The sequence below is a fragment of the Cryptomeria japonica genome, chromosome 3, assembly GCF_030272615.1.
Source record: "Cryptomeria japonica chromosome 3, Sugi_1.0, whole genome shotgun sequence".
Classification (NCBI taxonomy): Eukaryota; Viridiplantae; Streptophyta; class Pinopsida; order Cupressales; family Cupressaceae; genus Cryptomeria; species Cryptomeria japonica.
Window position 1 is genome coordinate 852,948,232 of NC_081407.1, and position 15,729 is coordinate 852,963,960.

The 15,729-nt window shown below is 36.3% G+C and overlaps 1 protein-coding gene across 2 annotated transcripts in view; it reads left to right on the forward strand.

Moving 5' to 3' along the window:
- The window catches only part of LOC131051179 (pentatricopeptide repeat-containing protein At5g16860), a 43,466-nt gene extending 28,232 nt beyond the window's left edge, over positions 1–15,234 (forward strand). Inside the window, exons 4-6 of one of the 2 annotated variants that reach the window (XM_057985569.2) lie at positions 13,315–13,666; positions 13,917–13,998; positions 14,165–15,234. The gene's annotated coding sequence lies outside the window, so the exon portion shown is untranslated. The remainder of the gene's footprint in view (positions 1–13,314; positions 13,667–13,916; positions 13,999–14,164) is intronic. The other variant, XM_057985568.2, reaches the window with a different exon arrangement.
- The last annotated feature ends 495 nt before the right edge of the window (positions 15,235–15,729 follow it).

A 15,729-nucleotide genomic window follows, 5' to 3' on the forward strand; every position in this document is an offset into this window, starting at 1 on the left:
CCGAGCAAAACCCTGCTGACACTATACAAATTGATGAGGATATCATGGACACTGAGACACGAGAACAAGAAATGATAGAATGGAATGCATATGCCAAACTTGTATCCAGTGAGTCAGTTTTGGAACAAGTTCAGCCCTATCCTCCGGTCACTCAGCTTGTTTCAACCGAGGCCCCTCGAGATACTGAACACGGAACAGAGGGTCACAAGTCTACAGAAGGAGAAGCTACTTCTCAGGCCACCAAGGAATAGACTTCTCAAGCTCCTTCTAGCACTGAAAATGTTACAACTGAGACCCCGAGCAAGGATTCACCGAAGGCTACATCAGAGGTTCAAGAAATTGACAAAAGTGTTGCCTCTACGGAGCAACCTACCGAGAGTCAACAAGCCTCCCAAGCCATTGTATTAGTTTAACCGGTGAAAACTAAAGAAAAGAAAATGAAAAAGCATAGTTTCAAATTAGATTTTTCAAATTAGATTTGTCAAAACCAATAGTGTTGCCAAATGTAGACATATCCAAATTAAAAGGGCAAGCACTCATTGAATTCGGTGAACTATGCAAAGCCAAAGCAGAACAAGAAAAACAAATGGCTATTCAAAAGAAAAACAGAGTCCTTCAGAAGGTGAAAACACTATTAATAGATATGCTACCTGAAGCTACAGTGACAAAAGATGCAGCTATCCATATTCAACTGGATGAACTCCAAACTAAAACCGAGACATCTGGAGTAGACGCATCTGAATATTTGAGCAAATTGAAGGACAAAGAGCTCATTGCTAAAATGATTGAAGAGATACAGAAAACCATTGCTATTGGCAAAATAAAACTTGTCAAATTTATTGCTGAGTTGTCCCCTCAACTCAAGCACATTCTTTATTTATTTCAGAAACTCTATACATTCTCTTTATTCATTAAAGATATCAAAAATAAAACAGAAGTGATTGAGAAAGAGATCACCGATCTCTCAAATAAGTTGACCATTGAGTCAAATTCTATTCAGCATTTCTATACAAAATTACAAAAGCTCATGGCTCAACAATTGGAACTTAGGAATGAAGAGCACAAAATAAGGATGGACATTATGACTCTTCAAACCTTATTCATTCCACACTTGTCCTCCATCCAAGAACAAATCAACAAGGCCACCTCCCTATCCACTCAACCAGAGGGAAGCACCTTAGATGGACTAATTTCACTGTTAGCTGAAATTACAGCTCAGAATTCACTCATGGATAGTGTCAAGGATGCCCTATCTGCCGCTCTTACCAATGCAAGGACAAAGTACAAATCCATTTTTGACCAGTTGCCTCCACCGAATGGTAACTAAGTTTTGATGTTTGTCAAAAAGGGGGAGTATAGTATCAAAGTATCAAAGGGGGGGTGTAGTATACAGGGGGAGTCTACCGAGTAGAACAGAGTATCCAAATGCACAGTTAATTTTGACAGGGGGAGCAATGAACCGAGCAGTGAACCGAGCAGTGACAATCGAGCAGTTAATACAAAATATTGATCACAGCGCATGCATAATCAGAGTTTTGTACAGTATATTGATAAGGGGAGTATATCTGAATATACTATTTTATTGACAAATGTATATACTGTCTGATTAGTCAAATTTTGTAAGTATATAGATTTTTTGAGTTATGACTTTGAAAGGAGTTTTGTCAAACATTTCAAAACTAATGTCAAAAGGGGAGATTGTTACTACCTACTAAGTTGCCATTAGTTTATGTCCAAAGTCATTCTATATACTTTAGTCGGTTACTACTACCGAAATATTCAGTCGGTAAGCACAGAGCAGTCGATTATAGAAGAAAGTAGTCACAGAGCCTAGTATACACCGAGTTGTCTACCGAGTAACACTCTATGTCTACCAAGCAGCAAAAATGATATACCGAGTGAACACACACCGAGTGAAACGCGTTACCAGATTCATTGAACCTAGACACACATGGGAAACGTGTTACAAGATCGAGGAACAAAGAACCGTTATCACATTGGAAACTGCACTTAAAGATTTTGTATGATCTTGAGGTCATCTATCCAATGAAATATTTTGTATGGTTATTCATTCGATAAATCATGTTTGTAAGATCGAAGCAATGAACAGATCACCGACATAAGAGATCTATTTATACAACATGAATTAAGGATCAAATATAGAGGTATATGAAGCAAGACATGTGTAATAGATAAGGAAGCACTGAGTATTGTGACTGTTAGAGACACAGAGGTCACCAAGAAGGATTTCAGAGAACAGTCAAGGAACAGAGTAAACAGAAGGGTTTACCGAGGTATGCTATAAGCAAGGTAATCTCATTTTGAGCACATAGAATCTGCTATAACATTTCAGATGTGAAGTTGCATATATTTGTAAAGATTTTATTGTAATATTTTGAGTTGTAAGAGAAACCTTTAACAGGGTAAAAGACTCTAACAAAGTCTATAAATTGTAAAGCCTTTAACCAGGTGCAGCATTTAGAATAAGTGTTGTAAAATCCTTTAGCAAGGTAGATCTAACGATCTTGATACTCCTAACAGGGTAAGCTATCAGAAATAGCTGAACATGTAGCTCTAACCGAGCAACCTTTATTATTGCAGTAGTGAAGTAGTGGGTGCCATCCCCACCGCAGTTTTTCTCTCTAACCAAGACTTTCTGCGTAACCAAAATATGTGTTATAGAGTGAATCATGTATGATTGTTATTTATTTGTTTTAGCTTTATGTTATGTTACAATAATTTTTGGTTTATGCTTAACTGTAAAGTTATTGTTGAAGAAAAGATTTGAAGTACTGATTCACCCCTCCCCTCTCAGTACATTAGCTTTCCATATTGGGCCTAACACCAACACCATGCAATATCATTGCTCCAAGCTTTTTCAAATTATGAAGGTTATTTTTCTCTACTTATATGAACTTATGATATTCTCTGCATTGTTGGGAGACATATAAATACACAAGAAAATGAAAAGTCCCCTTCCCCAACTAATAAAATCTGTTGTAAGTTGGAATAGTGCTTAATTCTTCTCTCCATTTATATTTGGAAATCAAAATATCTTGACCATGCATAGTGGAATCTGCTCATAAAGACAAGGAGAACCCACAAAGGTCCAAGCTACAAGGTGTTGATTTTATTGTAGCTATGGTCAGAATCCACAGGCCTACATAACACAAAGGTTGTATTGTGATTGATAATACAATAATTATATTGACAATATAATAATTATTGTGAGATTATATATTATATAACTATTATATTATCATTATTATGAGATGATATAATTATATTATAATTGTGAAAATATAATTACTGATAATATAATAATATATATTGATAATTAACATTATATTATATTAATATAATTATATAATTATATTAATTAATAAGAGTGGTGTTCCTTGATGAAAGGGGCACCTCTTGCATATATATATTTTATGAGATATGTGATCTCAAGGGTGCGCATAATAATTAAAATAGATGATAGAAAAGAAAATATACAGATTACATATAACAATGTGTATACCTTAAAAAATAACATGGTATCAAAGCCAGGTCCAGGCTAGGAGCCCCAAGCACACGAGAGGTGTGGCTTAAGGGGGGGTGTTGGTGTTGGAAATAAGTCACACCCGGACCGATGATGGACTGGTCCAAGAGGGGCCAGTAGCTCAGTGGTAGAGCACTCCAGCAGCGTATGGAAGGTCCTAGGTTCGAGTCCTAGCTTGTCCATGTCTCAACATGGTATTGAAGCAAGTTCGAAAACATGGGAAGGCTCTGTGCAATAACCAATCTAGTTTGACATTACTCACGTGGCAATGAAGAAGCTTATTATTTTTTTGTTAAAAGGAATACTATGATATCGCAAGTTGACTAATGTGTTTCTTCAGTGAACAGATGCCAAATTGATAACATACTTCATTCAGAGACTTGTGGTAGTTTCAAAACAATTCATGGAAGCTTGATATCATCTCTATTAACTGTAAAGATAGAATTCTCAAATATCATAGAACCATTGATATCAATGGCCAAGTCGTGATCATGTCATTTGATGTGGTTGTGTGTTTGAGTGCGTCAGTAATTGTGTTCTTGCTTGCATCGTTGAATCCAAATATAAGATAGAAGATATTAGTAGCGATGGCCTTGCCAAAGGAAGTTATGCATTATATATAGTTGGGCTCATAAAGAAAGTAGAATCGACACTGAGATGAGGAGCATAGTGGAAGGAGTTTGAAGCCGGAAACGAATTCTATCAGTACCTGTGATATACATTCATCTACGCTGATCAGAGTAACACACAGAGGCTGCATTAAGAGTAATGAATATGCATGGGTAATAGAAGAGATTGAAAGCCGTTTCCTTCAGTCCGTAGTGGCACCAAGCGAGATGATTGGTTGTGTTGCAGCACAATCCATTGGTGAACCAGCCACTCAAATGACATTGAATACTTTCCATTATGCTGGTGTGAGTGCCAAGAATGTCCAATGTGCTTTAGAGGACACAACATTGCAAAGTGTGACGAAGGCAGCTGGAATTTGGTATGATCCAGATCAAATGAACACTATTATAGAAGAGGATGATGGATTTCTCCTAGTTGATAAAGATGACAGAGATATTGTATCCGAAGACTTATCTCAATGGGTGGTGCTGCTAGAATTCAGCCAGGAAATGATGGTGGACAAAAATTTATGTATGGAAGACATTGAACAGAAGATCAATGAAGACTTTGGTGATGACTTCAAATGCATTCCGACTGATACTAATGCACCAAAAATGATTCTCCACTTGCGTGTTGTAAATGAAGAGACTAAAGTTCAATCAGAAAACCAATCCTCTGAAGACGACACCTTCCTGAAGAAGGTTGAAACTAATTTGCTTAATGAATTGCAACTTTGTGGAATTCTAGATATCGGTAAAGTTTTTATAAGGGAAGGTAAGAATATGAAGTTTGACAGGATTCAAGGATTTGTGGAGGAGAAAGAATGGGCTTTAGACATGGAAGGTGTCAACCTACTGGCCGTCATGGTCCATGAAGATGTCGACTATACAAGGACATCAAGCAATCATATGGTTGAAGTTCTTGAGGTGCTTGGAATTGAAGTTGTGAGAAAATCTCTCATGGAAGAAATTTGTAACATGATATCTTTTGATGGGTCATATGTGTATTACAGGCATTTAGCGATTCTTTGTGACACAATGACATATTGGGGCCATCTGATGGCCATTACACACCATGGTATTAATCAAAATGATACGGGGCCAATGATGAGATGTTCATTTGAGGAGACAGTAGATATTCTTCTAGATGCGACTGCTTATGCTCAAAATGATCCTCTCAGGGGAGTCACTGAGAATATAATGCTTGGTCAATTGGCTCGTATTGGTACGGGTTGTTTTACCCTGTTATTAAATTTTTTTTTAAAAAAAACTACAGTCATTTGTTGGGAAAGAGATTTTTGATGCTTGTGGAAGATTTGTGGCCAAATGACAATGGGAGCTTCCTATGGAACCTGAGAGTGCCTAAGAGCAAAGAAGATGGCTCTAAAACTGTTGTGATATCACATTACAAAGAAGATCTCACAAAGATAAAACCAGATATGCCTTTGATATATTTAGATCCATTATCAAAAAAAGATAGTTGGAGGTTGTTCGAGAGTTATGCTTTCGGGAGCACTGGATTGCCTCTTCGACCAGAGGTAATGCAAAATACAAAAGGAAATTGAGGCATCATCGCAGACTAGAGACTAGAGACACAACTTGTTGAGATTGGTGATACATAACTGGAGACATCCCTCGAAGAGGAGGAATTAACATTCAAAGGGAGCCTAACATTTCAGCTTCAGAGGGAGTAGCTAGAGGATCCGCTTTATTTGATTTCCAAGGATCTTAGTTATATTGGGTCAAAGGGAGTGGACCATACCAAGATGGTTTCTCTAGTGATCAGTCAAAGGACTATGATTCATGAGATGGAGTCCCATTTATGTAGGTTGGAAGGCCTTTATGCTAACTTCTAGGTCATGATATCCCTGGATAGATGAATACTTGGTGAGCTTGGAATACACCAAGAGTGATGCAAACTCCAACCTTGTATTTCATGAAAGGTCAAAGCACATGTGGAGATCAAGTATCACTATGTTAGAGACATGGTGAAAAGGTATGCTATTCACTAATGTATTCTTCTTTTCAAAAGATGTTTTAAAGTGTAAACTCTTGTGATTGCATTTCTCTTTGAGAGAGACTTAAGGAGAAAATCCCTTATCTAGACCCTCTAATATGGTTCATGGTGGATGTCATGTGTGTGACTCCATAATAAATTTGGTTCAGTGCTTGATGAGCCCCTGTGAACATTATTGTGAGGTGACGATCTCTCAATAGTGAACACTTGTACATCTAATCATTATCATAAGGTGACGATCTTATGATATTGATTGATCATACCATTATGATGGATATCATGGGACGTGATATCTATGGATATGTCATAATGGTTTATATCTCTAGTAGTAATATCTATGGATGTGCCATAATGGTGGATATCATGAGATGTGATATCCATGGATAAGCCATAATGGTGGATATTAAATAAAGAGATATTCATGGTGAATTTCATGTGATGTGAAATCCATGGACATGCCATGTAGTAATATCTTTAGATAAACCATAATGGTGGATGTCACATGAGGTGATGTCTATGGATATGCCATAATGGTTGATATCACGTGAGGTGATATCTATGTATAAACTATAATGGTGGATGTCACGTGAGGTGATATCTATGGAAAAGCCATAATGGTTGATATCACGTGAGGTGATATCTATGAAGGAGCCATGATGATTGATATCGCAGTGAGGTGATATCTTTACTTTCCTCATATGGGTGTAGTCGTTGTGGTTGACATCACGATGAGGTGATATGTCTTGTGAAGCTGAAAGTATCCTCCCTAGCTGAGAGGGAGTGTTGAAGATAACATAAAGAGAATGAACCAAAAGATGTCAAGTAGGATTCCTTCCTAGCTAAGAGGCAGTGTTGATTTTATTGTAGCTATGGTTGGAATCCACAGGCCTACATAACACAAAGGTTGTATTGTGATTGATAATACAATAATTATATTATAATTGTGAAAATATAAATATACTTATAATTATTGATAATTATTGATAATATAATAATATATAATTATATTAATTAATAAGAGTGGTGTCCCTTGATGAAAGGGGCACCTCTTGCATATATATATTTTATGAGATATGTGATCTCAAGGGTGCACGTAATAATTAAAATAGATGATAGAAAAGAAAATATACAGATTACATATAACAATGTGTATACCTTAAAAAATAACACAAGGACCTTGTCAAAATTAAAGATGTCCTAAACTTGGCAAGTTGCATGCTGTGATTTTGTACCCTCCAATATATTATTCAAAGTATATTTTACTATTGGTGTAACCACTGCACCTCATTTGGTGCAAGTGCTAGTTTTATTAATTCTCTTATGTCTCCCATTTTGGACACCTTGTTTAAATTCAACATTAATTTACTTTTATAATATTTACTTACGTGTCCCCTTGGCATCCACTTCATAAAGTCACCTTTAATATTTTACTAAATGCTAAGTTAAATATTTAATTTAGCTTTGTAGCATTAGTGTTTAAAATAAAATAATATCCCGGACTAAAATAATCATCAAACAACATTGGATGCCTCAACTGACTATTTGAGGGTATAACCACTACCGAAGACCAAGTCGGTGCTAAAACTGTGACTTAATAAAAATAACCATAACTGATAAAGTGTTTGAAAACACCCAAAAAGTGTCATCGTGACTCGTTGTTGGTGTCTGTGTTATCATCTACCAAACATTAGAATAAAGTACCCAAAGATAATTTATTCTCTTGAAAAATCACGACTTATGCTAAGATTGCTAGAACATATGGCGATTCCAAGGTTTCTTTTGTCAGGTCTTGACGTGTGGATAAGCTCAATGGGCGTTGTGATTTGCTGGTAATACACAAAGGGACTTATGCTTGAACAAATTGTCAACAACTTTGGGACTTAGATGAATTTGTCAATTAAAGCTCTCTCTCTTTCTCTCTTTTTGGGTTTTCGGGGTTTAGACTTTTAAAAAAAAGGACAAAAGGATAAGGGTTTAGAAGTCTACTCTACTCCTATGAATTCCAAAGACGGTATTGATTCGGTGAACTCAATAAACCACACTTTGTTCCACCTCACTTAGATGAATTTGTCAATTAAAGCTCTCTCTCTTTCTCTCTTTTTGGGTTTTCGGGGTTTAGACTTTAAAAAAAAGGATAAGGGTTTAGAAGTCTACTCTACTCCTATGAATTCCAAAGACGGTATTGATTCGATGAACTCAATAAACCACACTTTGTTCCGCCTCACTTAAGACAACTTACACAAAGTGGATGCAATCTTCAAGGGACGTGCTTATGATCGGAAGTTTAAGCATACACAAAATGGAAAGCTCAGACTAACTTTGCACATTGAATGAAAATCATCCATTCACCAAAAGTATGAGCATAGATACACCATAAACGAATACTTATCAGATCTTTCATTCATCTAACAACGTAAAATAAATTCTAACTAATATGTTGAGTAAATTGAAAACCTTGCTAATCATTCAGATAAAAGAGATTACAAGGCCTTAAGAGAAAGCACACAAGTAATGTATTATCCAAAATGACCTTCTTGCAACAATATTTCAAAAAACCTCACACTCTCCAAATGAGAGGAGGCAACCTTATATAGGAGTCCAAAAGTTTTGAATGGCCAAGATCGAACAGCGATCAAGGGCCTAGATCGAATAAACAAAAGCCTAATTAGGGTTTGTTACAACTAACTGCCCCTCAACCAATGAGAAAATTACATTTGGGGACACTTGTCCTTCTTGCTAAATATGAATTCTTGCTAAATATGAACCAACAATAAAAATAGAAGGTTGTTGCATTGTGAAGTGTGCCCTCTACAAGCTTCTGTGGATAAGTCAGGTTCATTGAACCTGGACATGTCAACTTGGAACAATCTGATTGGTTGGAAGATGAGGAGGCGCCACCTCAATGCATTGGATGTCCTCTCTGAATTCTCCAATTTGTGTCAAGAAATTTTCTGAGTATGGAAATTTGATTCTTCTTGTCACCATCTGATTCTAATTGGGAGCTTGTCTTTAATTCTCTAGGAGATGAAATCCTTCAAGAAGTCGGAAATTTCTTTAACTTTTCCATATCTTCACCAAGTCTGAGGATCTTTCTTTCTTGATATCTTGAAATTTTTTAAGTGCCTTGAATTTGGAGAACTTCTCTATGCCTTCACCACAATGGAGGAATTTGGAGTTTTCAATGAAATAGCTTCTCCCATACTTAGCCAAAATTTGGCCATCTTTATGCTCGGATGAAACTTGCTCGTGGTCCTGTCTTCAATTCTGAATTTGGCTCGAAACTCCATTTGTGTTTTCTGGGATGATCCCGCCTTCAGCTGCTATTTATGACCTGTAAAACCAAAAGAAAATTAATTTAGAATCCTCATTTTGAGCGTGAATTTTGATGGTTTGATAGCTTATATCATGATTTTCACTCTTTCTCCAATACTTAGCCTTAAAATGGGGTTTTTCAACACTTGGATATTCTGGAAATCTCTAGAAAATCCCTTGAATATGACCAAACTCAGGAAGCTGCTTGTCTGATTTCAATCGAAAATCAGAACTAAGTCCAAGACAACTTGATTGAGATCATACTGACTTGTTCACAAGGCAGAAAATGAGAAAGAAGAGAAGGATAATCTGTTGGAATCATTCTTTCTTTTTAAAACTTTGAAGAAAAACCAGGTTGAGAACCCAATACTCTGCCCGTAGAATCCATTTTCACCTTTGGAAGAATGAGGAAGAAGGGAAAAGAAGCTTCCAAGGAGGTAAAATCAGAAGTTTAACTCAAAATTAATGAATTTGCCCTCCAATCAATCAAGTTTCTTCCAAAATCTGTGTGCAAACTCGTGGAAAATGGTTGAAAACTCAGACTTATACTTGAAATTCTCTTGAAATCTTCTTTCAACCTGCAAAACTCTTAAAAATTCTCTCAAAATGTCCTTCGCCTGCATAAAACCTCTTAGAAACTCTCTCCACTTGCTATCCAAAATTTGAACTTCATGTGAGAAAATGAAAGAATGAATTGTATTTGTATTGGAGTTCGAATTCTTCACAGAAGATCTTCTAAAATTTGTTTCTAATTTGTCCTTCATGCATCGAACTTGGACATTCAGTTAATGAGCTCGATTTGAATCACTTAAAAAGTTTCCAATTTTGATGCTCAGTTGAACTTAGTCCTTTAAAGGCAACTTTTGTCTTCATTTTGAGTCTGACTTGATCCCTTAAGAAACTTTCTATTTTGAATTTTGAGTTGAGTTGAATCACTTAAGAAAATTCTGATTTCTAAAATGAAAGTTTCTATTATGAATTTCAGTCTGCAAATCGAACTTAATCTTCAAATTTCCATGTTGAAAAACTTTCTAAATTTGCCTTAGTTTGAACTTGATCAAGATCTTTGCTGACATCATATGGGAATATTCCTTTATTCCAAATTCAACAAGTTCCTCATGAGGGCGGACTTCATTGATTTCATTCTTGGGCGGACTTGGTTAAGTTTGTGCACCATTTTCTTGCTTCATATCCAATCAAGGGCAGACTTTGTAAGTTTCTTTCCCAAGTAGGAAGGTGGACTTTGTTGAGTTTGTGCACCACATATCATGCTAGGGCGGACTTTGTTCATCTTATGCACTCAACCTCTTCATAGGGTGGACTTTGTTGAGTTCATGCCACTCCTATCTAGCTTCAAGGCGTACTTTGTTTATCTTATGCATCTTAGGAGGGCTTGCTCAAACCTTTGCACTTCTCCCACATGCTACTTCCTTCACCTTTGGGCGGACTTGATCTGATCTTTGCACTTCACTCATTACTTTGGGCGGAGTTCAATTCACTTAGGAACCTTTCATCTGCAGCATAGGGCGGACTTTGCTCTCTTTCTTCCTAAGGCAGACTTGAAGAACTTCTTTCCTTGCTGATCACTTTTTTCAAGGCAAGGCGGACTTCATGTGATTTATTCTATGTTGCAAGTGATAAAGGGAGGACTTCATCAATGTCAGGAACCATACACTTGGGCGGACTTCATTTAGGTCGAGACCAAGTCAAGGCGGACTTGGTGAATTTCATGCACCATGAGGGCGGAGTTGAGTGATCTTGATTCCCCAAGGTGAGCGGACTTGGAGAGAGATGATCTTCGTGGAAATCAGATCCAAAATCTTCATAACTTGTGCAATTCTTGTCAGATCATCTTGAAATTTGAAAACCACCTTCCATTTATCCATCGAATTCCTCAGGATCCCTAAAATTTAGGAAGTTGGCTTTTTTTTATCAATTGGAGGAATTTGATGATCATTTTCAATGCATCTCAGTTTCGGTAGTGCAAATCCTAGATCCCCTTTCCCAAAATAGAAAAAGAAAGCATCCCTAAAAAATAGGAAAAACTTTCTAAAAATAGCCACTTCGGGGATGGCGCTCAAAATGCCCAAAACGAAACTTCCTAAAAAATAGGAAAAAGCAAAAAAGCAAAACTTTCCAAAAATAGAAAGTTGTCCAAATCCACTCAAATCAATTGCAATCTTTGTCCTTTGGCCTTTCTAGGACTTCTGACGGTGCCTAGACTCTGTTCTAACCATGGCTTGCTCAAACTGACTCGTGACTTTCAAAATTCAAACCATTCAAAACTGACAAACTTGGCAATACTAATGTCGGAAGGTTGCGGGGCAATGTGTGAAAAAGGTCACAACACTCTTCTAATGGCGTAAGCTCAAAGCAACACCTAGAAAGCCATATAGGCTGAACTGGAGGTCTCCAAGACCCAAGGAGTTCCCTAAACAAACCACATTAGCCTACGAGAACCTATAGAATAGGCTAACGGTCTCCAAGCTGTCAGTAGCTTAGGAAGGGGACATTACAAAGACACATGAGGCACTTGACCTTGACGATGTCAACCTATATTTAGATTGGATTGTGGAGGATGTGGATATGTTGTTCATTGTTGATGATATTATTACTTTGGAGAGGATGGCAATGGAATGGAAAGTGGAAGTAGCAACATTCGAGGAGGCAGAAAGGGAGCCATTAGTGAGGGTTTCATCATATTGATATTATGATCATATCCCTAAGGTTCCTATCGAGGATGATGTTGATCTTCAACAAGAATCTATAGCACTATCATCTAGTTTGAGGATACCCACACAACGACAACATTTTTTGAGTGTTGATTGTAGAAGAAATTTTTAGATTATAAATATTGAAATTATAATTTGAATCAAGTGACTCTTGGTCTATTGGTGAAGTTGTGAACGACTTGAAGTGTCCACCAAGGATCAAGTCTTTCCAAGTGCGAAGCTCGTGATCTTTAAAGGGATGAGATTGATATTGTGCCCTAGGCAATTTTGGCATAATGGATACTCCTCAATCCTTGACTCTTTGCCAATAGAGGTCAATTATTTCATGCACCTTTGATTCATTCTCCCAATACCAACAAGTTGCAGAAGTGATTAGAGGTTGCTTAGTTCTCTCAACATAAATAAAAAAAATATAATTTGTCTTTTTTATTTATAATGAAACTTGAAGTTGATTTGTATTGAACTCATTTTTTGGTCTATGAAGGAAATCAGTAATAGATTCAATAAATTCAATAGTATGCATGTTCTTGAAGAATATTTTTACAAACTTGTGTTTTTTAATCTTTAGAAAATCAAAATTCACTTAGTTCTTGTTGAGTGTACGTTTTTGAAATTTTTTGGGTTTGGCAAGTTATTGCCAATTATGAGTTTTTCAATCATGATTATATGTATAAGAAGCTTGTAAAGCTAAATGTGTGACAGCAATTATAGATGGATTAAAGCACTCTCATAGGACATTAGGAAAGTTAAAGCAAAATCTTCTTACTGTCATGCATAATACAAAATGCTTGTTCTACTGCATTTTGTTGACTGCAAAGGATAACTTGAATGTTTTGTACTGAGGGCATTTTCAAAATAAGCATAAGCATGCATTTTGAATAGTTTCATTTGTCAGGACTCAATATGACCTAGATTCATTTGCCAATACAGAGCTTGATGGTATATGTCTTTTCTATTTTTCTTTGTGGCTGGTTATTTTCATTCTTATTGAGTTCATGTAAATGCCTTTACAAGCAAGAAATATATATGGTGACCAAATTTCATGTAGAGCTGGGATTTTAAGCTTGTAGTCCTTGATTTGAGTGTAAAATGTTTATGCAGAAAGAGGACTATAAGTTGTTCACAAACTTAAATGTTAGTTCGCCATTAAGTGAGTAAAGCTGGGAAACAAGAAAGGTAAATAATATTCCAATTTGCTTTTTGAATCTGCACCTTACTTTTTCTTGATTCAATGTTTGTGATTAATTTATACAAGATTCTAAGTGTACTTGAATTATTTTATTCATTTTCACTGCTTCTTGCACAAGCTCCTTTTTCACATTATATAATATAAACTCATTACTTGGCATGACTGCAACACCTTTTGTGAATGACTACATCAATGTGCACTTTCAACATGAATGTGCGACTTATGCGTTATTCTGGAGGAGAGTGATGAATAAGACTCTGCCAGGTTCTCTTCCTATCCTACCGTACTTACAAATTAAAAGTATGCAAAACTAGGGCAAAATCTCTGCATGGTGTTGAAGAAAGGATCCAGATGATTTTTTCCTCATAACATCCCTCACAGTTTGACTGCTGATCGTGTCATACAAGTAATATTCAGAATAGATTTAAGTGCCTGTTGCATGCTAGATGTTTTCATGTTTATAGGCCAAAGGATTATCTTAGAGACTGAAATGATAAGTTGCCTTATATTCCAGGTCAGGAAGTTCCTCAAGCATGGTCTGTGCTACAAGTCATAATCTCAAGAAGGGCCATCATCCAGCTGCTTTTGTTTTTAAGGTACCCTGCCGTTTATATATTCTGATGAATGTCAACTGTGATGCCATGTCAACTGTGATGCCATTCAGTCTTTAAGGTGGTTTAAATATTTCAAATTTGTGCATTATTTGCCATCCTCCAATTCTATATTTATTATCCTTTTTAAATTTGGGTTCTTCTTTTGCAGCATAGATATTCTATAATGAAATGCTAGATAATGGTGTCCTTAACAACATATATACTTAATACAATCATTCATTTGTTTTGTCTGTACTGAGAACAAGACAAGATAAACAATTGTTTTGTTTAAGGAAATATAGGGAAAAATGTTCTTAGTTTGGTAGCTTTAAATAGCCTAATTAAAAGGCATTGTAAGAAGGGCCACAAATGTGATGTTTATGAGCTTTGTTTGTAATTGGGACACGGGATACTAGGCCTGATTTTGCGGTTGGCAGTGTTTTGATTGATAGGCTTTACAAGGAAGGCAGCTAACAGTAAGCATGCAAATTGTTTGAAGAATAAAAGGAAGGACCTTGGTTCCAGATAGGTCATTTTTTACAACATTTGATATATAATGCAAGGTAGACACCATTTTAAGATACCTTAAACTTCATGATGAAAATCTGCAGTAAAGGAACTTAATGTTGTTGAACACAATGCTCTTATCTATGGAGTCTTCAAGAATAGCAAGATAAGGAACTAAAATGATGACTTGTACCATCTTAATTGTTGGATTCTGCAAAATCAAGATAGTTATGAGAAGTATCAAGCTGGGTTATTGGCATTTGGATGCTTACAGCATATTATGCAGTATGTTGAAGGAACCTGGTGATGTATCAGGAGTGATCCATAGAAATTCACTTATCAAAGGACCTTGTGAGGTGCAAGGAAGTTCTGCCACAGAAGGTAATTGTGCTGTTGAAGACAATTATTGAAAGAGGCTTGGTGGCAGATGATATTATTTACAATGCTTCAATTGAAGGACACTGTAAGAAAGTGAAGACACGAGTAATTTCAAAGCTATGTGGTGGGGCTGGGATGCTCTCAATCTGCATGGTTTACACATCATTTCTGAAGAATCTGGCAAGGAAATCTGGATGTAAATCAAGGCAATATTGTTTAATCTAGGGCAACATGGGTGCTTCATGATTTGTAATACTTATAAACACAAGTGAACTAAATAGGTTTAGTAATTGTTCAATTCTGAAAGACAATTATTTTTATACAGTATAGGCAAAGTTGACATTTAGGATGCAATCAGGAGTCTATGGCATTTCATTTTCGTTTACAAGAAACACTGCATTCTTGTCCATCACTGTTACTAAATATGAGGTAAGATATAAATCATACTATTTTTTTCTGTATTGCTTGTGTATGGATCTCTTTGATATTTACCTTGACTGTACTATCTAATATTTGATATTTACCACAGGAGTTAATAGTAGACTAACTCCTATCTAGGCAACTCTCGGACTAGTAAGATGCGAGTGATGTTTTTAAACCATACAATAAGAAACTAGGAACTCTTGTGCTGGAGAATAACGAGAGAATCAATGCTAATCATTGGACTGAAACTATATCATAATATTAGCAAGAAAAGCAAGCCTTATTATAATGTTTTGGACAGTGAACTTCATCTTGATGGTTTGAAGAGAAGCTTCTACTTTTAATATCCTTCCAGGACTGGTTGCAGAGTATATACCTTCTTGTAGTTTGGGTTTTTAAGTGTTCAGAAGAACTTCGTGCCCACAA